Raw genomic sequence first — 22,193 nt, 5'->3', positions numbered from 1 at the left:
GTTTGCGCTGGTTTTTATTGATATAAGTTTTTTTGGTTTTTGCACCTGTGTACAGCAGCATCTCACGGGGAATTGTGTGTCTAATAGGAGAGTCCTGGGCGCTGAGGTTTTGTCTTTTTTACTCTTTTACACATTCCCCAATCTCCCCACTTCACAAATTCACTGCCCCCCTCCTTCTCACAGTCTTCATCTCTTCACAAATCCCCTCCCCCCCTATCTGGCACCTCTGCACTACACCTCCAGCCTCACTACAGCTGATTCTCTGCAGAAGTGACCCTGGCCCTTTCTCTCCACAGTTCTCTCTCTTACCTGTTTTGGCTACGGGACAAGAAGAGAAGGGAAATCTCCCCAATGGGACAAAAATATTAAAAAAAACTTACCTCCTGTCACATACCTGGTGATGGAGCCTAATGTGGAGAGGAAGGTGATCTCTTAAACATCCAGCTCAGTACCCCTGGTAAAGTGAAAGGAGGCATGAGAGCCTGAAGTGGCACTAGTGCCTGGCAGTTCTGATGATAATGGCTGGGGATTAGAAGTGTGTATGCACTCAGATGCAGGCTGAATCGTGACACAGGACAGTAGGCACAGCAGGCTGGTAGACACTCAGCAGGTACTTGACAGGCTGACAGGTCACAGGCAGCAGGCACTTGCCATGCTGGCAGGTCACAGGCAGCAGGCTCTTGGCAGGCTGGCGGGTCAAAGGCAACAGGCAATTGGTAGGCTGGTGGGTCACAGGTACTTGGCAGGCTGGCAGGTCACAGGCAGCAGGCACTTGCCATGCTGGCAGGTCACAGGCAGCAGGCTCTTGGCAGGCTGGCGGGTCAAAGGCAACAGGCACTTGGTAGGCTGGCAGGTCACAGGTACTTGGCAGGCTGGCATGTCAGAGGCAGAAGGCAGATGGCAAGCTGGAAGGTCAGAGGTAGCAGGCACTTGGCAGGCTGGCAGGTCAGAAGTAGCAGGCACTTGGCAGACTGGCAGCTCATAGGTAGCAAGCACTTGGCAGGCTAGCAGGTCACAGCCAGCAGATGCTTGGCAGACTGCAAGAGTAAGGATGGACACTACAGGCTGGACACAGAGCATGGTCAGGCAAACCAGGTAAGACACTAGCAGGCACGTCCAGAACAGAGCAGTTAGCAGAAGAGTGGTCAAGTTCAGGCTGGAGTTGACAATGGTATGCAAACAGACAGAAGTATCAAGCAGAGGCGGGGTCAAAGAGCAAGCCATGGGTCGGTTCAGACAGAGTTCAAGCATGGTCAATCAGATCAGGACAGCAACAGGAGATCAAGCACAGCAACAGGTAGGAAATAACAGCACGCTGTAGGCCAGGGGTCCTCACACTGTGGCCCGCCGAGGCCATTAATCCGGCCCACCGGCAGGGGCATATTTCCCGCCAGGAAGGGACAATAAACTAAGTACAGGGGCGGGCAGGGGGATGCTATATCTTACCTGGCTCCGGTCCCAGTCCCACGACGATCCAGTCCAGGAAGTGCTGCTCCTTCATTCACTCCGGCCACTCCCTCACTTGATGTTTGCGCTGCCGCTTGGCTCGCCTCCTCAACGGTGATTGGGCGCCAGAACTGTATCTCAGGAAAGGCACACCGGCGGCCAATCACCTGCGAGGAGGCGGAGCCGAGCGGCCCCGCGAACATTGAGTGAGGGAGAGGCCGAAGTGAAGAAGGACAGCTGACAGGTAAGTGTGCCGTGCAGATGGTGCTGCTGCAACCAGGTATGCTGGCTGCAGCAGCACTATGCTGGAGCAGGGGTCAGCAAGTTAAGTGTCATTGGTATCAGTGGGAGGAATAGTGCCCCATCATTGGTGTCACTGATACTAATGATGGGGCATTATTCCTCCCACTGACACCAATGATGGGACAGTATTTCTCCCCCACTGACACCAACGATGGGGCACTATTCCTCCCCCTTACTGACACCAACGATGGGGCACTATTCCCCCCCCCACTGACACCAACGATGGGGCACTATTCCACCCCCAGCTGACACCAACGATGGAACACTATTCCTTCCCCCACTAACACCAATGATGGGGTACTATTCCTCCCCCCACTGACACCAATGTTGGGACACTATCCCCCCCCACTGACACCAATGACGGGGCACTATCCCCCCCACTGACACCAATGACGTACTATTCCTCCCACTGACACCAAAGATGGGGCACTATTCTTCCCTCTAACACCAATGATGGGACACTATTCCTCCCACTGACACCAATGTTGGGACAATATCCCCTTCCCCCACTGACACCAATGACGGGGCACTATTCCCCCCCACACACACACTGACACCAACGATGGGGCACTATTCCTCCCCCCACTGACACCAACAATGGGGCACTATTCCTCCCCCCACTGACACTAATGATGGGGCACTATTCCTCCCACTGACACCAATGATGGGGCACTATTCCTCCCCCCACTGACACCAACAATGGGGCACTATTCCTCCCCCTACTGACACTAATGATGGGACACTATTCCTCCCATTGACACCAATGATGGGGCACTATTCCTCCCACTGACACCAATGATGGGGCACGTTTCTTCCCACTGACACCAATGATGGGGCACGTTTCTTCCCACTGACACTAATGATGGTGCACGATTCTTTCCACTGACACCAATGATGGGGCACTATTCCTCCTACTGACACCAATGATGGGGCACTATTCCTCCTACTGACACCAATGATGGGGTACAATTTCACTCCATAAGACACACTTGGGGGGAAATGTCTGTGTGTCTTATGGAGCGGCCGGCCCAGTATTCCCGCCGTCGTTGTATGTCCGCAGTCTCTGGTCATCTCCTGTACTGTGTCCGCATTTGTTCATAGTTTTTTTTTTTTTTTAAACTATAGTCCGGCCCTCCAACGGTCTGAGGGACAGTGAACTGGCCCCCTGTTTAAGAAGTTTGAGAACTCCTGCTGTAGACCATAAGGCAAAGTCCTATTGTAGCAGATGTGTTTAAATAACCCATTAGGCACCAATCCATTGGCGGGCATGCATTCCCCTGTGAGCACGTGTGCATGCTTATGAGCATGGGTTCAGCTAATAGGAATTCTCCATCTGCTCATAATTATGCGCCTGGGCACATTAATTTTTTTTTAAAATGTAAAGCTTTACAATCACTTGAAAAAAAATGAAAATATAAAAAAATATATACTGTAACAATTCCAGAATTCTAGTGTTTTTCAAACACATCATATATTAATTTTTATTTAATGTTTTGGCATAAATATATATATATAGATGACATAAAGTATTTGTCCCCTAGGCATTTTGAACAATTATATAATGGGAATAAAAAGAGAAGAAACAGGGAAGTACGTGATCTTCCACAATTAATCACTTTATTGCAGTTGAAAAAAGAAGAATTGCACTCACATTTGCCAGTGAAAGACCATGCACACAATCTGAAGCCATAGTAGGATAAAAGCTGACACCATGGCCAGTGATTCTGGAATGAGCAACAGCTTCAAACCAGATCCTCGCTAGCAGCACTGACAGGCTGGGGGAAGTAGATGACTCACTCTCATGCTGAAAATTACACTCCACGCCAGAGCCAGCAGCGTGCAGGCTTGTCTGGATACACTTCCTCTGACAGGTCACGCTATGGCGACGCATTTTAGAAGCAGGTCCCTCTTTCTCAAGCCTCTTGAGAAATGTAAGTACAATTCTTTTGTCTATTTTTATCCATTGTAATAAAGTGATTAACAGTGCAAGAGTATATGCTTTTCCATATTTTCTCTTTCTACTGTCTTTAATCTCATTGCATCCCCTTGTGCATAGTAAGTCCACAGATAGCTGCAGAAGATAGTTTTCTTTTTTTTTTTGGTGTGGACAATACGCTTGGTCTGCTGGTTACTCTTGGATATAAACACTTTTAGCACAGACAGATTTTTCAAGACAGGTGTCTAATAAGCATAAGCTGAGTAGGGGTTAAATTATACCTTGACAGTACATTCACGACAGCTGCCGCGTTTCAACTGTAACTGGTTTGTGGTGGGGTGACAAGAAATGACAGAAGTGTCAATGCACTGATCATGGAACATCACACTGTTTATTTTTTTTAAATTCACTTTATTGAAAATAAATGTCACACACAGTGACATTTCATTAACCACTTCAAGTCAGGACATTTTCACCCCCTTCCTGTCCAGGCCAATTTTCAGCTTTCAGTGCTATCACACTTTGAATGACAATTGCACTTTCATGCAACACTGTACCCATATGAATTTTTTAGCATTTTTTGGAGACATAAAACTTTATTTTGGTGGTATTTATTTGCCACTGGGATTTTTAATTTTTTTGCTATATAAATGAAAAAGTCCAAAAATTTAGAAAAAAAGTGTTTTTCTTAAAAATTTTGTAAAATAAATAATCTTTCTTCATAAATCTTGGACAAAATGTATAGAGCTATATGTATAGTAAAAAGAAAATTAACCCAAATTAGTTTATAACCAAAAATTATAATTTTTCTAAAATATTTTTAATTTTTATTTTATTTATTTATATTATTATTTATGTATTTTTTAACATACTGTCACCCTAGCAGTACAGTGTCACCAAACTGTACTACTTGTGGGGGGTGATGAAGTTTTTCTTTTTTTTTAACACTGATTGCTTTTACACACATAAAGGCTGTAAAAGCAGTAATTTCTCTTTCTCTCTGACTGCATTCTTGCAGCCATTGAGAAAAACTGTGAGAGCTGTGATTGGTCACAGCTTGTCACATGGTACAAGGCTGTTGTGAACAGCCTTGTACCATGTGACCTCTGTGATCATTTAACAGATTTCACACGTAGTAAGCAATGATGTCAGAAGTGACATCTTGCTTACTACTATTCATGTGATCACTGATTGGCCAATCAGTGATCACATGATCGAGACCTCACACAGAGGTCTCATACAGCGATCGGTGTTCCGCTGTGTCCGGCACAGGCACTGGATCGCGGTGCCGCGTGCTCCCAGGGAGTGTGCACAGGCTGAAAATGCGGGCGCCATTTATGAATGGCAACCAGCTCCTGCACTGTTCCCGTCCGACCATTTATATACATGGAAGTGGTTAAGTGCTATTGGCCAATGCATGATGTGAGGCAACGGATTGCCTCGCACTGTGCTTTCCTTTCTTTTTTTCAGTGCATAACACAGCACTACAACACTATGGTGTGAAGAGGCCAGGAAAGAAACAATACATTTTTGGTGTCAACCTACCCTAAATATACAGTAGATACCCCATGCAATAGATGTAAGGTGTAGGCACTAGCTCACTCTTTATTTCCACTGTTTCTTCACCTTTATAAGCTTGCTTTTGGGTATACTTAAAGTGTTAATGAACACACATCAGTAAAATCAGTCTGTATATGCAGTAAAGAATGCTTGTTATACTCACTGTGGAACCAAAGGGTTAATCCTCTGTATTGTGTAAAAAGGCTGTTTGATCCTGTCTTCTCTGATCCACTTCTTCTTTTACTTTCCCTAATCCATCTGCTGATAGCACAGAGCCCTAGGAGGTACTTTGCACATGTTCAGTTCGGTGTGTATTGCTAGAGATATTTTTTTTTTTTTGGAGGGTGCATGTGATCGGCACAGGGCCAATTCACACTGTCCAGACAGAGGGTCAGGGGTCACGCAGCCTCATAGGACAGTCAGAGGAGAATGAAAACTCCTCCTACAAGATTAACCAGTGTTCGGTTGGACACTGATAGAAGACACAAGGTTGCATTATACTGCTGATGAGAAAAGGTATTTAGCTATTCATATTTACTAAAATAATTGAATTTCCATGTTCTGTGCACTGTGGCAGACCAGATACAGTGACTGCAGGATCCTCAGTTTAGTAACACTTCAAAGCATATGATCCAGAGCTATGATGTTGTAAAGACTTTATGCAGGCAAATGTAGAGCTTGATCAGGGTGACCATAGCTCATCAGCTGCTCAGTAGAGACTCAAGGGTGGTCGAATATTTTGAAGGTTAATCTGAATATTTATCTAAAGATAATCTGAACTAAGTCAGTAGGCAGCGCAGAGACAATGCAAAACAAGGAACAAGGGGGTTGATTTACAAAGGGCAAATAGACTGTACATTTTACAAGTGCAGTTGCGCTCATTTTCCCCAGAGCTTAGTGAATGTGGTGAAGCTTCACTATGTAAAGAATACCCAATCAGGTGCAAGGAAAATAAAAAATACAGCATTTTCACTTGCACATGATTGGATGATGCAAATCAGCAGAGCTTCGGGTTATATTTCTCTATTTTGGGCAGTAGAGACTATTTGATACGAAGCTTTAGGGCTGGTGTTCTGAAAGGCTTCATTAGCTCCTTTGGAATCTATTTTCTTGCCAGTACTCTTCTTGGTATATTTAACATCTTGAGCCAGTCAGATATTGACAATTCCCAGACAGTATTGGAGGTTATTTTTGATTACATACTACCATATATTTGCTCCACGGTATAGGTCCTCTGGTATGCTGCTATGATATTGCCACTGGAGGGCTTTATTTTTTTCTTAATTATTTAATATTTTATTAATTTTTTGATTACCATTTAATATATACAAAAGCTAATAAAACAAACATATACATATAAATAGTCTCAATTTTTGTATAGCTATATATCAAAACATTCCCATTCATCTAGTAATCTATTTACCCCTCACCTTCTCCCCTCCTACCCTAATCGCCAAACCTCCCCATCCCCCCCTCCCACCCCTCCCGGCCCTGATTATGCATTTACCAACTCTTTTCAGTACTTCCTATTCCACAATTGATATTACTTCAATAATATAGTTATTGTACACAATCTAAGTATAGATTTGATTTTTTAAATTTTTCTCACTTTATACGGAAAACCTCCATTTTGTGTTCATCCATATGATAAAGTTCCTCTATTCTGTACATCTTCTCTACCCTATCCACTGGAGGGCTTTATAATCTCTTGGAACATATGACATATGACAAATGTAGTTCATTGGTATTTATTGACAATTAATAGACAGTATTGAAGGTTATTGGAGGACTACATATTTCCAACAGTTCTTCTGATTTGTTAACTACTGGAGGGCTCTATAGTCCCTTAGGAAGAGTCACTGATACATTGATTATCAACATTGTTTTCACATCCTGAGTTAAGGTAAATAATTGATAACTGATACAGTTCACTGCCCAATTTAAATATTAGTCTGAACCTTGAGGGAATTTCCTATAACTTTGCATATCTGATAAATATTTATAGATACCTGGGTTAAAATGGTGTGAAAATAGATATATACCTCTCCATGAACTACATGTATATCTGTATTCTATTCTATTATGTTATTTCTAAATATATCTCCCAGATGTTTCTAAAGAAACAGACTTTAATGCTTGAGAAGCAAGCATCAAAAAGCTAACATCTATCCATTTGTGACTAGTTCCACAGTCTGGAAGCTCAAGCAATACACCATTTTGGTCAATTACATCTCCCATGAAAAACTCTGGCATGTGTCCTATGTGAAAAAAAATCTAACAGGTGGGCAAAGACCCGAAGCTCATCCCTATTTACTAGTTCTTAGATGCGGTGACTGAATTTCAACAAGTGCAGAAAATATCTGTTAATCAGAAAGTCTCTTTCTGTGAACTGAACTGAAAGCACAAACAATGTTATCTTCCTAAACTGCTAATCCTTTCATTGTAATAGAGATGAAAAAAGATAGACATGTTTGAGGTCCTGGGGCAGTGTCCATTTTTTGTACTGTTGAATTGTTGGTCAGGGGGTGCACTGGACACCTTAGCTGCCATTGTGCTACATTCTGGGTGTCCGGAGCGCTCCTGTAGCTTTAAGGAGGGGTGGGCTCTCTCAGGTTCACCTGCCCTTGGTTTACCCATTAAATACACGTGCCTCTACTATGAGGGGCTCTCAAAATTTGTAGAGTCAGGACTACAGAATATCTGGGTGCTGTGACATGGCTCTGTAGCTTATGCATGTATTTGCAAATGTGTGCTAACTAAACCCATGTTTTTAACGCAGACTGTTAGACATGTTAATTCGTTTTGTTGGCAAGCTGGCTGGCAAGTTAGAGCTGGGAATTTCTCTCTTTTGTTGTTTGACATGCGTCACCTGTCCGTGTGTTTCTTGCTGTGAAGGCCAGTTATAGACTGGGGCAGTGTCCATTTTTTGTAATGTTTGAGGTCCTACCTATGAGACAGCCATAAAACAGGGCCGGGAATAGGGGTGGGAGGAGAAGGTGGCTGCCCTGTGCCCCGTGAAGAGTTGCTGCTGCTACAATCTGGGCATTGAGCTCTATCTCCCAATCTGAGCACTGGGCTCTATCTCACCTCCAGGTTCTTCTTCCTGTCACTGTCGCTCTGTCACATCAGACTCAGCAGGATTTGCTTACCCACCCCCTACCCACATTCTTTGCTGGGAGGAGATGAGACCAGGTAAGCAAATCCTGCACCGTCCAATGTGACAGTCTGGATCGAGGAGTGCAGCAGTGACAGGAAGAAGAACCTGGAGGGGATAAAGAGCGTAGTGCGATCTGACAGCTACTGCAATCCCTATTGTAAGTGTCCGCAGTTGCTATCCCACACCCCAGCACCTTTCTCTGCTGGCTGACTGTCAAAAGATAAAATCAGTTTCCCCCAGGCTCCTCCTCTTCTTGAGGGGGAGGGGAGTAGCATATATTTGTGCTGTAGAGGACAGTATTTGTGCTAGGAGGGGGAGGGCGAAGTGGATTAGTGGTAGGCGGAGGGGTTTGGGGAGATTTGTGCTGGCAGAGGGGTAGAAGGGGACATTTGTGCTAGGTGAGGGGGATTGGTGAAAAGGATTTATGCAGGGAAGAAGAATTTGCGACGGGGGTATGATTTGTTCTTGAACAAAAAATTTAAAAATGGGGGTGGGGGCATTATGTTGTGGGGAGATTAGGGGGGGTAAGCCTTTTTGGGGGGGTATTGAGAGAGGAGCATTTGTGCTAGGAGGGGAAACTTTGGAGGGGGGGGATACAGTATGTGTTAGGAAGGGTGATTTGAAAGGGGTTATTAGGGATGATGGGGGGGATATGTACTAAGGGGGAGTTTGGGGGGATTTGTGCTGGAAATGAGGGAGGGGGACTTGTGCTGGAAGGGAAGATGAGGGAAGATTTGTGCTGGGAGGGGGAATTCTGGGGGTGATGGGGGTAAGGTTTGTTTTAGGAGGGGAAATTTGTGGGGAAGAGGATTTGTGCTGGGGATGACTTGGGGGTGTGCTAGGAAAAGTAGTTTAGGAGTCTTTGGGCTAGGAGGGGGGACTTGGGGGGAGAATTTATGCTAGTACGGAAGTTGAGGGGGATTTGCACTGGAAATTTGAGGAGTAGAGGATTTCTTCTAGGAGGAAGAAACTTGGGGAAGGAGATGATTTGAGCTGACAGGGGGGATAGATATATGCAGGGTCGGGGATTTCAATCAGAGAGTGGAATTTATACTGGGAAGAGGGGGGAATTTTTGTTTTGGATAATTTGGCTTTCAAGGCAATTCATGCTTAGGGGGTAAGCGTGCAGCTCAAATTTTTAGGGAGTTGGGGGGGGGGGGGGTTTGCTCATACATCTTGGGAGGAGTGGGGGGAGCTTGGCATCTTCGCCCTGGGCACTACCATAAAGTAATATATATGAGGGGCTGGGATTTCAATGGTCATTAAAAGTTCAACTGCACAGAAGTTTTAAACTAGCTTCTGGCTCTGGTAAAGAATTTCCAAAAGCAAGCAAGCCTTTCCACTTTGGGTACCCAGAAGTGGCTTAAAGCGTAGATATAAATGGGTGCCAAACCATGGAGACTAAACAGTCTAAAATGTCTTTAATTGCTCACAATTCAATCACATAAAAAAAGCAACCATTGCATTTTTAGAATGAATAACACTCCACTTTCATCAGGGGTACAAGACAGGCATAACACATAATGAATAAAAAATATTCAAGACTTTTGTCCATAATGTATGAAAATAATGTACAGTATGAAATTTTCTCTATTTTATAAACAACCATGGTTAAAAGAAGTGAATGACTTAATGTATAAAATAAAATTATATGTATAAAAAGAAAAGCAATGTCTAAATAAGGACAAAGTAAAACTGAACAAAAAAAAAAATACTACTGTTGTTTTTTATACTGTATTCATAAACTTTATACAATTCACTGTATAGTAAACTATATTTATATTAAAGCCTTGTGAATAGGCTTTAAGTCCTGATTCACTCCAATGTGACTTCAGGTTTGACATGCAATTTACAAATCGCACCTGAAGTCACATCTAATGTAATTCTATGGCACTGTTTTAATAAGTGTGATTTGAAGTAGTTCGATTTCAAAAATAGTTCCTGCGCTACTTTTTTCCTATTTTATTGATTTCTGTTAAATGAAGTCACAGCGAAGTCAAAGGTACAAATCGCACTGGTCTGCAACTTTCACTTGAAGTAACATGATTTCAAAGTCACATTCAGTGTGAACCAGGGCTAAATAAACACCAGCCCAAAACCTAATATAAAACAAATCATTAAACTCTTCTCTACAGAAATAAATCTTTCCTCTATATATGTAGAAAGCAAAATAAAACAAAATAAGAATAAAATCGACTGCCACCACCTTAACATAAAAAAAAGTTCTCATATGCCAAACTAGAATATAAATTCCAATTGGAGGATGCTCTGTGATCAAACACAAATATCACCCAACATTAACCATTATGGATTAAATTAAAAATAAAGAACACCCTGTGTCATCACACATTAACTAGTAATAGTATAAAGCAAAAAAAATTGTTCTTAAGAAAATGTCCACAATATCCACCAAGTGAATGTTCCAACCACCATGTGACTGTAGTGAACACACCCCTCCCATCTGGTTAGGCACTCACCAAGTCAATATGCTCTCATATTACTAATCAGCATAAAGGGCTTTTATAACTGTGGGAACCCCCTTTGCTTTTCAATTTCACTGCATGGCAACCAGAAGTGACATCAGACGCTGATGCGAAAGTAACACACCGGTTGTGACGCATTAGAGAACTGGGTGTGGAGCCATTTGCTAAGCCTGTATACTACATTTAGTGGCACTGGCAGTACTTTTGAATATTGAAGCAGGAGTTGTTTGATGAACCTTGTTTTATTTATGTCTGTGAGTTGGTTTTACAGATTTTAAATAAAGTGTTTATACAGTATTATGCTATGTAAGTTGCTTCTTTTCCTTTAACATATGTCTGTGGAGTGAAGTAAGAAGGAGAATTGGCAGCATGTGAACTTGAAAAGATGAGGGGATCCCAAAGTTAGAAAAGCCATTTATGCCAATTAGTAATATGAGGGGTATATTGAGTTGGTGAGTGCTAGAACTAAAAGGGAGTGGAGGGTTCACAAGGTGGTTGGAAGATTCACTTGGTGGATGTTGAGAAGAAAAAGTGAATTTTGTGGACAATTTCTTAAGGACAATATTTTTGTTTTATTTTATCACCAGTTCACATATTTTGTATTAAACATTTCTATGAAGGACCATCCAGGTATAGGGTATACCCTAGTGGAGCCCTAAAACCCCAAAAGATCAGCTTGTCAGATAACTGAAATCATGTATGTTCTCTGTTTCTTCCAACCTACACGAGGTAGGATATCCAGGGTGGCCTTCGCTTAACCAATTCTCCTCCAAATAACGCAGAAAAACAAAAAAGTGAAAGAAAAAGGAAAGGGATACAGTAAGGATAAGAAAAAGAAAAGAGAAAGCAGATTAGCAGCGGGTAGCCCCCCAACTGCATCAGTAAGCCACTGGATATATTTAAGTGGCTGATCCCTTCATTTTTTCATATTTTATCCAGGGGTCCCAGGTCTTTTAAAATAATGGCATTGTCCTGCAGAATTGCGGTAAGGCGTCCATTGACGCGGATCCAGGGCGTTTTAGCCTTTAGGAGGTCAAGAGGTATTGTGAGAGATTTCCATGATCTTGCTATGAAGATTCTTTGCTGCTACAAATATAAATACGATCAGGCGTTGTGTGGACTTTGGAGCTCCCTCCACTGGGTGGCCTAATAGCACTTGGTATGGAGTTTTGGTCATGTTTACACTGGTGAATATAGGAAATTATAGGTATGGATCCAAAATCTCCTAGCTTTCTGGCACGTCCACCAAATATGATAGGCCGTGCCCTCCTGTCCACAATCCATGATATTTTATTTTAGTCTATAGGGGTTAATGTTGGGTGATTTTTATGTTTGATCATAGTGCCCCCTCAAATTGGAATGTACATTCTAGTTTGGTATATGACAAAGCCTAATATGTACAAATAACAGATTGAAATTATGTAGCAGCTGTGCATATCAACATATCAATGGGGAAAAAAATAATGGCTGTGATGATTAACATGTATCAAAATAATATTAAGCAAATGTAACACTTGTACTAGTCTCACCCTTTAAAATGTGTCTGTATATACAGGCATAATCCAGATAAAAGTACATGCATAATTTAGAACAGCCTTTTTCAACCAGGGTGCCTCCAGGTTTCTTCAGGGGTGCCTTGGCAAAATGCCTAAAAATTTCCCAAAATTGTATACAAGCCAGCGGGTGGATCAAGACTGCCTTTTAGTTACACAAAGCTACCAGTTTTCATTGTGCACCATTACAACCTCCTAGCTGTCAGTGTCCTAACAATCAGTGACATCAATGGTTGATAAGGGGGACAATGGGTGCCAGCACAGCATCCATGTTTGCCTATCCCCTGCCCCTCTCCATCAGCACTTGGGTGAATTACAGCATCTTGTGTTACAGCTGCCTATTCATCTATAAGACATTAAGCAATTGATAAACAAATGGAATTTTAATAGGAATGAAGATGATGTATGGATCACTTGTGACATTCAAAGTTTATATTTTTCTATCTTGCATTAATTAGGGTTAATGGCAGTCACTTTGTTTATAGTTAATGAAAAGGCAAAGAAACTGAGGGTAGAAATTTTGGAATTCTAGTCAGTACCAGAGTGCAAAGGTGTATTTGCTTTGGAAGAAAAAAAAAAACTATAACTTTAGTTTTTTTATATTTTAGAATAGGGTGCCTTGAGATTGTGCAGAATTTTAAAGGGTGCCTTGAGTGAAAAAAGGTTGAGAAACATTGACTTAGAACAATGGAATGAGGGACTCAAAAAAGAACTCCAAGGATGCTATACTGACTAATGAATAGTTATCAGTGGATGTATAATCAGGGGCGGACTGACAACTCATGGGGCCCCTGGGCAATAGGGGATCATGGGGCCCCTGTGTCCTTGCCCAAACTCAAAAAAGCCTATAAAAAAGGTACCAGGGGCATCCCATGGGGCCCCCTACTGGCCCCAGGCCCTCGGGCAGTGCCCGAGTTTCCAAATGGTCAGTCCGCCCCTGTGTATAATATGAAGAAAGCGTAGTAAAGACAAAAAGTGGCAAAGTGAAATGTAAAAATTGACTTTATTTGGTCTGATGTAAACTTTCCTTTTGGACAGCAAATGTGTACTGTGATCAGCAGCTCATGTTCAGTTTAATTGCAATAAGGCACCAAGATGGAGAGGGGTGAGGCAATGGATCTCCAGAGAATGTGGGAGGAGACTAAAGACAAGATTTCACCATTAAGGTCTTGGTAGAAGCAGAGCCTGGAGACCAGGAACATATCCTAAAGCTTGCACTTAATTTTACAACCTGACACAAGTCACGGTGGGGTTTATTTGCTAAAGCTGCAGAGTTCAAAATCACACTCACTTCTGTATAGAAACCGTATCAGCTTCTAATCTCAGCTTGTTCAATTAAGCCTTGGCAATAAAACCTGGAAGTTGATTGGTTTCTATGCAGAAGTGAGCCGGATTTTGCACCTTCCAGTTTTAGTACATAAACCCCAGTAACCCTTGACAACCCTCTCTTCCAGCTTTAAGAAAAAAAAAGCCAAGAATGAAGGATTCCTTTGAAGGTTCATTGAATTTAATAATATAATACATAGCAAGCTGGAGATTTGTAGTGTCAGCACAAATAAGATGTGTAAGACATATTGTGAGGAAGGTGTGTGCATTAAAGAGATGTACTTCTGTAAAGAGAATGCCATGCATTACAGGATCACTATGTGTGATGCACGATTACTGCTCTTTTATCAATAGCACTCAGTTACTAACTACTGAACCTAAAATATTTAATTTAGACATGCCAATACTTAAAATCTATGGCTGTGAACATTTTGTATTAACTTTCACTAATTTAAAAGAAGGTCCATTATTTCTTCGGGTGCTACTTCTGAGATTAATTTATGTTGTCCCTTGACCACTGACAGGGCATAGGAGATGCCATGCTTTGATTTCCCTAGACACACATACAGGAAAGGCACTTATAGTTGAAACCTTTGAGGCTTTGCAGTATTAAAAGCCAGGAATGGTAGCAATGTCTTATGTCCCTTCAGTGCTTTGGTTTCTGTGGCGTAGCTCCCATTTCCACTACAGATTGCTTCCATTTGTTATCAAGAATATTAGCAAGGAAGCTGCACAGGAAATTAAATGACACTGGGTCATATTTAATTCAACTATGCGATGAGAGAAACATATATCATCTTTTGAGGATCTCTTACCTTGGTATTCTCATACATGTATTTAACCTAGTTTTACATTATCCAAATGTTGCCCTACTACCAATGAAATACTTTAGGGTGTATCCAATTCTAATTTGTTTTTTGGCCTCATCATTTTATATCTTTATACCCAAATGAGATTAAAAGAGTTGAAGAACACTGGAATTTAATTAATATCCCATAGCTTTTGGAAAAGTCAAATAAAGCATCAGGCATTTATGCTTTTGCAGGCATGTTGTGGGTGTTGCATAGAGAAATGGAATATCACCTTTTCTTTTATTCATTGAATTTATTTTACATTCTTTATACACAGCATAAATGTAGCCAACCATATACATAAACATAAGTATATTGTAATAAAACTAAAATAAAAATGAAAAATAACATACAAGTGATATGTATTTTTCTTTTCTGCATAAAGTATCTAATTTAGAACAAATAAAGTGCATTAAAATGATTGCAGACCACAGGCATGAAATATGAACAAAGAATATTCTTTTATAGTGTGCGCTTGTTTCTATCCAGTGCACCAAGTGTCATTTCTGTCTACTGCTTCATTCCTCTGCTATAAGCATGAGTCACTTCTGACAAGTTTTCCTGACACCAAGAGATAAATGGTGACGGGGAGGGATCTCCAGCAGATTGACAGCCAGAGCTCTGTTTCTGTGTGCTTTGTAAAGGAAGTGTGTCCTTTCCCTCCAATCAGCTCTTAGAGATCTCTTCATTGAGCTCTGCGGTGTGTAATTTCAGCTTTCCCCCGCTTTTTTTCTGAACTCTCAAACACTTTGAACAGATGTAGAGAAGTGTCCCCTGCAGCGTCCCTGGCCATCTCCTCTGGCCGATGCCGGCATCCGTCTTCCGGTCCCTGCAAGCGTCGGGACGTACGGGACGTATGGGACGTACGGGGGCTGGAACTGCCGGGAAATTTTAAATTTTTAAAAAGTGACTTTCACTAATACACTAAGTAAATATAGTAAAACATTACTGTTTCAAAGCATTTCACATACATTTTGTCTCTACTGCTTTGTCCTATGCCGTGCCTGCATTTTTACTGTTGTTTCTGCCTGGAAACTGAGAAATGTCCATGGCGTCCAAAAAGCGTCCCTTTAGGTCAAAAGCGGTTTTAGACCAGCTAGAATACAGCGACAGTAGATAAGAACCACTTGCAGAATTGAGTGATAATGATTTGTAGGGAAATTCGTCATCAAACACTGAAAACGATTTTGCGGCTTTGCTCAGTGATGTGCGAACTTGGTGCTATATTTCAAATTTCAGTGTTTTTGGTTTGATTATATTATTGAATTAAATGTATTATTATTATAATATTACTTTTTATGATTATTTATCATATTATAATTTATGATTTCGTGTTTCAAATTTTATCATACCCGGGTTGTTTACTAGACTGCTATTTATTCCTAAAAATTACAGACCTACAATAAAAAAAACAACATATTTCCATGCAAAAAAAGTACCGTTTTCAGCACAGAAATATTGACATAATCATACCACTAGGGAGTTTAATAAATCAGCCTCACATACCTATAAATAAATGAGCCTCATGTGTGAACTCAAGGCTGGAATGGTATCAATATTGTCTTTAAGTACACAACTATTTTTGCATTCTGTGGTACACTTTTCAGCTGTTATCACCTGTTTATTTGAAAACACTTTCTTGCTTTCATAATCCTACCTACCTCAAAATAATGTAGCATAAAAAACTCTCCAAAAGCCAAAAGTTTACTTTCACAAGAAAACTTGCAACATATAAATCATATGCATAAAATATTGCCATTTATGAAGTCTTGAAGATCATACTGGATTTTGTCATATAGAACAATTTGGCAGCATAAGTGGTTACTATCTTGGCCAACTTAGGCAGGACCACTGGACTGCGCCCACTTCATCTGGAAAGGAGTTATTATTATTATTATTATACAGTCAATTATACAGCCAATAGTTCGCTCAGCGCTGTACATTACAAAGGGGGACAGAACATGTGACAGAACAATAACAATACAATGCAAAACATGAGGGGATTGAGGGCCCTGCTCTTTCCAGCTTACAATCTAGGAGTTGTGCCATATATGTCTGGTGCGAGCCCAATTCATGGTCACTCATCGATAGTCAAGCTTTTCTAATGTTATGATAATAATGGCTATGTAAAAAACATTGTTTAAGCATTTTCAGTCCTAAGGAAGCTGCTCCAGGACATAAACAGATGACTCTGTGGATGTATAGGGCTACTTTGCTGTGAAGTTATAGGACTATGTACTATATGGCGGTTGATCAAATAATTAGCTTGCATTTTTTAAACTATAGTGCCCATGCTATGCATGTTTATCCACATAAAACATAATAATTGACAATATTTTATTCATATGATTTATATGTTGTGGCAAACCTTCTTGTAGGTGTTAGAAGTAAAGTCTTGTCTTATGGGGAGTTTTGGTTCTAAAGAAACTGGTGTTGTGGGCACTCACTCAATGTAACATTGATTAAGCTGCTTCAGAGATTTAAAACCTTAGATTCATGTAACAATGAAGAAGGAGATGACTATATATAACTTAAATATGTTTTTGACAACTTCATAGGGAAAGGTTGTAACCAAAGCACACAGGGCTATTGTGCCTAAAAGGTAATTAACCCTGTGTGCACTACTACTTAACTTAAACATGTCCTGGAAAGGAAGGACTACTTACATAAAGATCTAATTTATACAGTTTAAGGGTATAAGTTGATCCTTGATTCAAACCCATAAAGTCCTCACATAGTAATCAGTCTTAAAACTCAATATGCACATAACTAGGAAATAACTTTACAGAATAAAAATCTTTCCTTTTTTTGTCATTTTTTCTTTTAAACAAACCTTTTATGTCAATTTACCACTCTGGCGCCCATACAAATTTCACTCATCATATTTTTCAAAATATTGTTTAAAATCACACAGCAAGTAGCTGTACCTCTGTAAATGTTACCTTTTTTTTATTTCCTGTGGATTTATTGTTTCACATAAAATATGACCTGTACTGTATTACATCTTGTTTTGATATTATTGCCAGGTATTCAATTTGCAGTCCATGGGCTCTGTTGCAAAGTTACACACTTTAAATTTATTGTTTCCCTTGTCTCTATGTAGATTCAACTTCGGCATGATGCAAGCATTGATCTCTTCATTTCTTGTGAATGATGGAGCGAAACATTAATCTTCGTAGGACAAAAGAGAGAAAAGCATGTATTTCTGCTCATTTATAAGAGCAATTATAGCTGGGGGATTTTAAAATGATGGTTACATTGAAGATTTAACAGGGAAAAGTTCAATTTCAAGACTGTCTTTTTTGATTTAGATATCTACATCAGTTTACACAAGACTAAATCATTTATTATCACCCAAGGTAGAAAACAGAAAGCAAATGTTCTACTCTAAAATCTGAAATTAAAATTTTCATTGTAGGCCAAAGATGCCCAGTTTTGTGCTGATTTGGACATGATTGAAATATAGGGACTTATTTTCTTTGTAAAATTACTTGAAGCAAGTATTGTCGTGGTTACGTGCTTTTGAATAAAAAATGGAGATACTTTTTTAAATAAATAAAAAAACTTCACTTGATACGGTAACCACTAGATTGCATTTTTTTTAATTAAAATGCATATCCTATTAGGAGTATAAATGTTATGCAGGCTCCCTGCCAGCTTAGACAAATCTGCTCACACCCACTACCTCCCGCATAGATTTGTGATTGGCACCCCCTTTGCAAAGATGACACACAGACACCATATGTAACAGTGTTAATACTAACTGTGGCATTATGCCTATTCATGGTTCCGTAAAAGGAAAACAGTAGTGAGAAAAAGAAACAGTCTGCTATAACTGATATCCATCTAAAAATTCTAGTTGTCTGGCTAGTCACTGACCCATGCATGCAGTCAGTGAAGTCAAAATGCCCATCCTCCATAATTGTTATAGGCAAAGCTGGATAACAACAAAAAAAGACCAAAGGCAGGTTAACAGCTTTGCCCTCCCCACTTGTTTAGAGCTACTAATAATGATGGCCCTAAAATTATCCTTCTTATATTTCAATTAATATGTGTATAATTGTGTCCTAACTATCTTAAATGTGGTATGTGGGTGCATAGGAGAGAGCTTTTCATTTTTAAAACTATTTTATTACATTCTATTATTTTTGTGTATGATTATTTATTTGTTTATGTATTTATTTTTAAATTACTGTCACTATTTAACATGGCCCCTGTATGACAGTATAAAGTTAGTGACAGGTGCTCTTGATGCCTATTCTGCCCCAGCAACTGTAATTTTCATAAGGTATACATAACAATTGCAGACTATGTATTTTCTTAATATAGGTTTCCGGTAAGAAAAGCTGTGCACCAGACAGGCAGATAATCAGAAACACATCCTAATAACAAAATGGTACAATAGGTGACACCCACAAACAGTGTATGACAGTTAGTAAACTGCTTTCTTTACTTAACTTTTTTTTGGTATTCTTTTAATTACTTTACTGCATGGGGAGGGGAGTAAGGTCTATAACTACATTTAGCAGGTAACAAGCTGCACTATATTAAACTCTGTAGCTTCAGAACTAGCAGATTTGGTTGTATTCAAAGCCCAAACTAAGGTAGTTCTTCCAGATGACTCACACAGACTCACCACTGCATCTTCCTTCCCAGTATCTCACTATGCTTGTACACAACCACATGCAAGTGGTCACCCTAAAGAATATCTGAACCATGGGAGACTCCTGCACTGTGTACAATCTATGAATAATCCTGTGTGAATGGCTGAATGAATTGGAGTTCAGCCAAACAGACCTCCAGCTGCAGTGTGAAGCAAAACATTTAGCAGTGGTATTATTACCACCACTAGATTTGACAGCTTCCTCCTGGTTGTTGGGGAGCCAGAACATGCCAGCCTCCTAACAACCAGCGACTCATCTTCACCCTGAACTTTCCTTAACATTTCCAAAACATTTGAGAAGAGAACAGAAATAAGACAAAATATCCTAAAACTATAAGCTAAGAACATTTGACCAGAAGGGGAAATAATATAAATGGCAATTCCTGTGCAAACGGCAGAATGAATGTGCGTTCAGCCACGCAGCTGCAGAGCAAAGTGAAATATTCAGCAGCAAAATTATTTACTTATTTTTCTGTGTTCAATCTAAGTTTAACTATTTTTAATAGAAAACAGGATTGTAGGGTACAAATGTACTATATAGGGTAGCAAAAACATATGGAAACATAATAATGGCAAATGAGAAAATAAATACATGCAACACAAAAGCGTGGGTGCACGAGATACTCCACCCCCACACAGAGCATAAGATAGATAATGCCGGGACCAAGAAGATTATACATGAACATACCCAGATATGAGAAATATAACAGCAAGTGGTACTAATGTGCAACAGCACGGAGGGGGAGGAGGGGGGTGGAGGACAAAATGAAAAACAAAAAAGAAACAGAAGAATGTAGGAGAGAATAAGAAAAGTACTTATGTAGCCAGGAATGGGAAACCAGATAAAATGTCACAGGTCTGTAAACTAGGGTCAGGGCTTACCCCTACCCTGCAAGGAGGTCTTATAGCTCAGAGGATTCACGAAACATCTTCCAAGAAAGCTAAAGTCAGTGGCAATGTTCAAACGTATCCTATTCACGAGCCAGAAGGGGGCTTTATCCTCTCAATATGGTCCATTTCCATAACCCATTCAACCAAGGAGGAAACCTGAGTCCTCCTCCAATGGTGATTGATCACCCTTCTCGCCGCTGTCAGGCAATGCCGAAGGATGATTATTTTTAATGCTTTTGAAGGTACCTGAAAGCATGGAGGGCAAGGTTAATTGGGGTGAACTGGAAACAGTCACCCCAGCAACAGCGGTATAAATCCGCAAGACCAATGCCCAAAAAGCATGGATAGAAGGGCTTTCCCACCTGATGTGCAGGAAGGATCCTTTGGCAGCATGGCAATGCCAACACACATCAGATAAGTATGGGTAAATCCGGTGTAATAAAGATGGACAGCAGCACCAACGTGAAAGAATCTTTAAGATTGTCTCCTGAGCTCCAGTTGCCAGAAATAGGCAGTGGGGGAGGGCTTAAGGCTTGTCCCAGTTCTCTGAAGTCAAATGGACATTGATGTCAGCTGCCCATTTCATGGTATATCCTGGAAGAACAGGGTGAAGATTCACTAGGAGAACCTTGTAGACTACTGAAAGGACATGAACAAGTGAATGTGGAGAGGGACTCAAATGAATCAATGTCTCTAGAGAGATATTTCAATATTGTAGAGGGCAGAGAAGAAAGATATTATTACCGCTGATAAATATGACAGCTTCCTGCTCAAGACTCCTGAGTTTAAGGGAACTGGCACTCAACAGCAACCTAACAACTATTGAATCATCGCCTTCCAGCAAATTCTGCTGTCACATTCAGGTGTCAACTAGATTCCCAACTGACAGGTTATTGTAAACAAAGTGTAATAGTGTAAAAAAATAAAATAAAAATGGCCCTTCAGGTCTGATATGAATTTTAAGGGTGATCCCTTGAAAATAACAGTGGGGAATCCCCCCAAACTCCTTTTTAGATCCTTATCCAAGCATGCATCCCAACCGGTCAGGAAAGGAGGGATAAGTGTGCAGTTTGCCCCTCTTAAAACATACCAGGCCACATTCCCTCCACATGGGGTAGTATCTTGTCAAGTGGGATCCTTTGATGGGGGCAAGGACCGTTTCACCTCAACCCTGTCCTGGTGGTTGTGCTGCTCTGTGGGTGGAGGGCTTATCTGAATCTGAAAGTACCTTTTAAAAATAAGGAGGACCTAGATACCAAACCCCTGTAAACAAGTAAGGGGTACATAGCACTCATTCACAAAAAAAAGAAATTAACACACAAACAAAAAATGTCCCACAATGTAAAACTGCCATCAATCACATTGTTTAGTGATGCAGATCCACATCAATCATATTGCCTGATGCCTGCCAGGCCACCAAAAGACAAAACCCACTGCCCTTCACCATATCCAATCCTGTCCGCACAGCAATGTATACGAAAGATGGAGTCTCCCAGGTGACATCATTGACATATACAGACATGACCATCCCATGACGTTATGGTCAAATTATGGTCATGTCCATATCGGTCAATGATATCACCCAGAAGACCTGAACTGTAAGATGACAAGCTTGACGGTACATTTATATCATGGGACTTTTTTTTACAATATATTAAAGGACGGGTCATGGGAGACTTGTTTATTTACTGTGTGTGTGTGTGTGTGTGTGTGTACTATGTACCCCTTACTTGATAAGCAAGGTGCTTTACCAGGGGATTCACTCTTCTATTCTTGTTATCTACCTGGGACAGCCTCAATTTATCTGCAGCTGCCATAGTGCTGCACACATAGCCATTTGAGGGCTTGAAAGATCAGTTGACAGAGCTGACATAAGCACAGTAGAAAATGTGGTAGCTATTATCAGAGGCATGCCTTGAATGTACACTGTGTATGAGATAGCAGGTAGAATGTATATGAAAGAACTACAGGAAACATTAGTATGTTAGATTAAAGCATTAGTAACATGTATTGAACATATCGAA

The 22,193-nt window shown here is 40.7% G+C and overlaps 1 protein-coding gene across 2 annotated transcripts in view; it reads left to right on the top strand.

Moving 5' to 3' along the window:
- Positions 1 to 3,560: 3,560 nt before the first annotated feature.
- The window catches only part of HTR1D (5-hydroxytryptamine receptor 1D), a 123,450-nt gene continuing 104,817 nt past the window's right edge, over positions 3,561 to 22,193 (top strand). The window contains exons 1-2 of one of the 2 annotated variants that reach the window (XR_016314844.1): positions 3,561 to 3,680; positions 17,719 to 18,079. The gene's annotated coding sequence lies outside the window, so the exon portion shown is untranslated. Of the gene's footprint in view, positions 3,681 to 17,718; positions 18,080 to 22,193 lie in introns of those variants that run through there. The other variant, XM_089688986.1, reaches the window with a different exon arrangement.

Source organism: Staurois parvus, unplaced genomic scaffold, assembly GCF_062004578.1.
Source record: "Staurois parvus isolate SC_StPar_1 unplaced genomic scaffold, SC_StPar_1.0 ptg000464l, whole genome shotgun sequence".
Lineage (NCBI taxonomy): Eukaryota > Metazoa > Chordata > Amphibia > Anura > Ranidae > Staurois > Staurois parvus.
The sequence above is the reverse complement of the archived record's forward strand: the minus strand, read 5'-3'. Positions and strand labels throughout refer to the sequence as shown.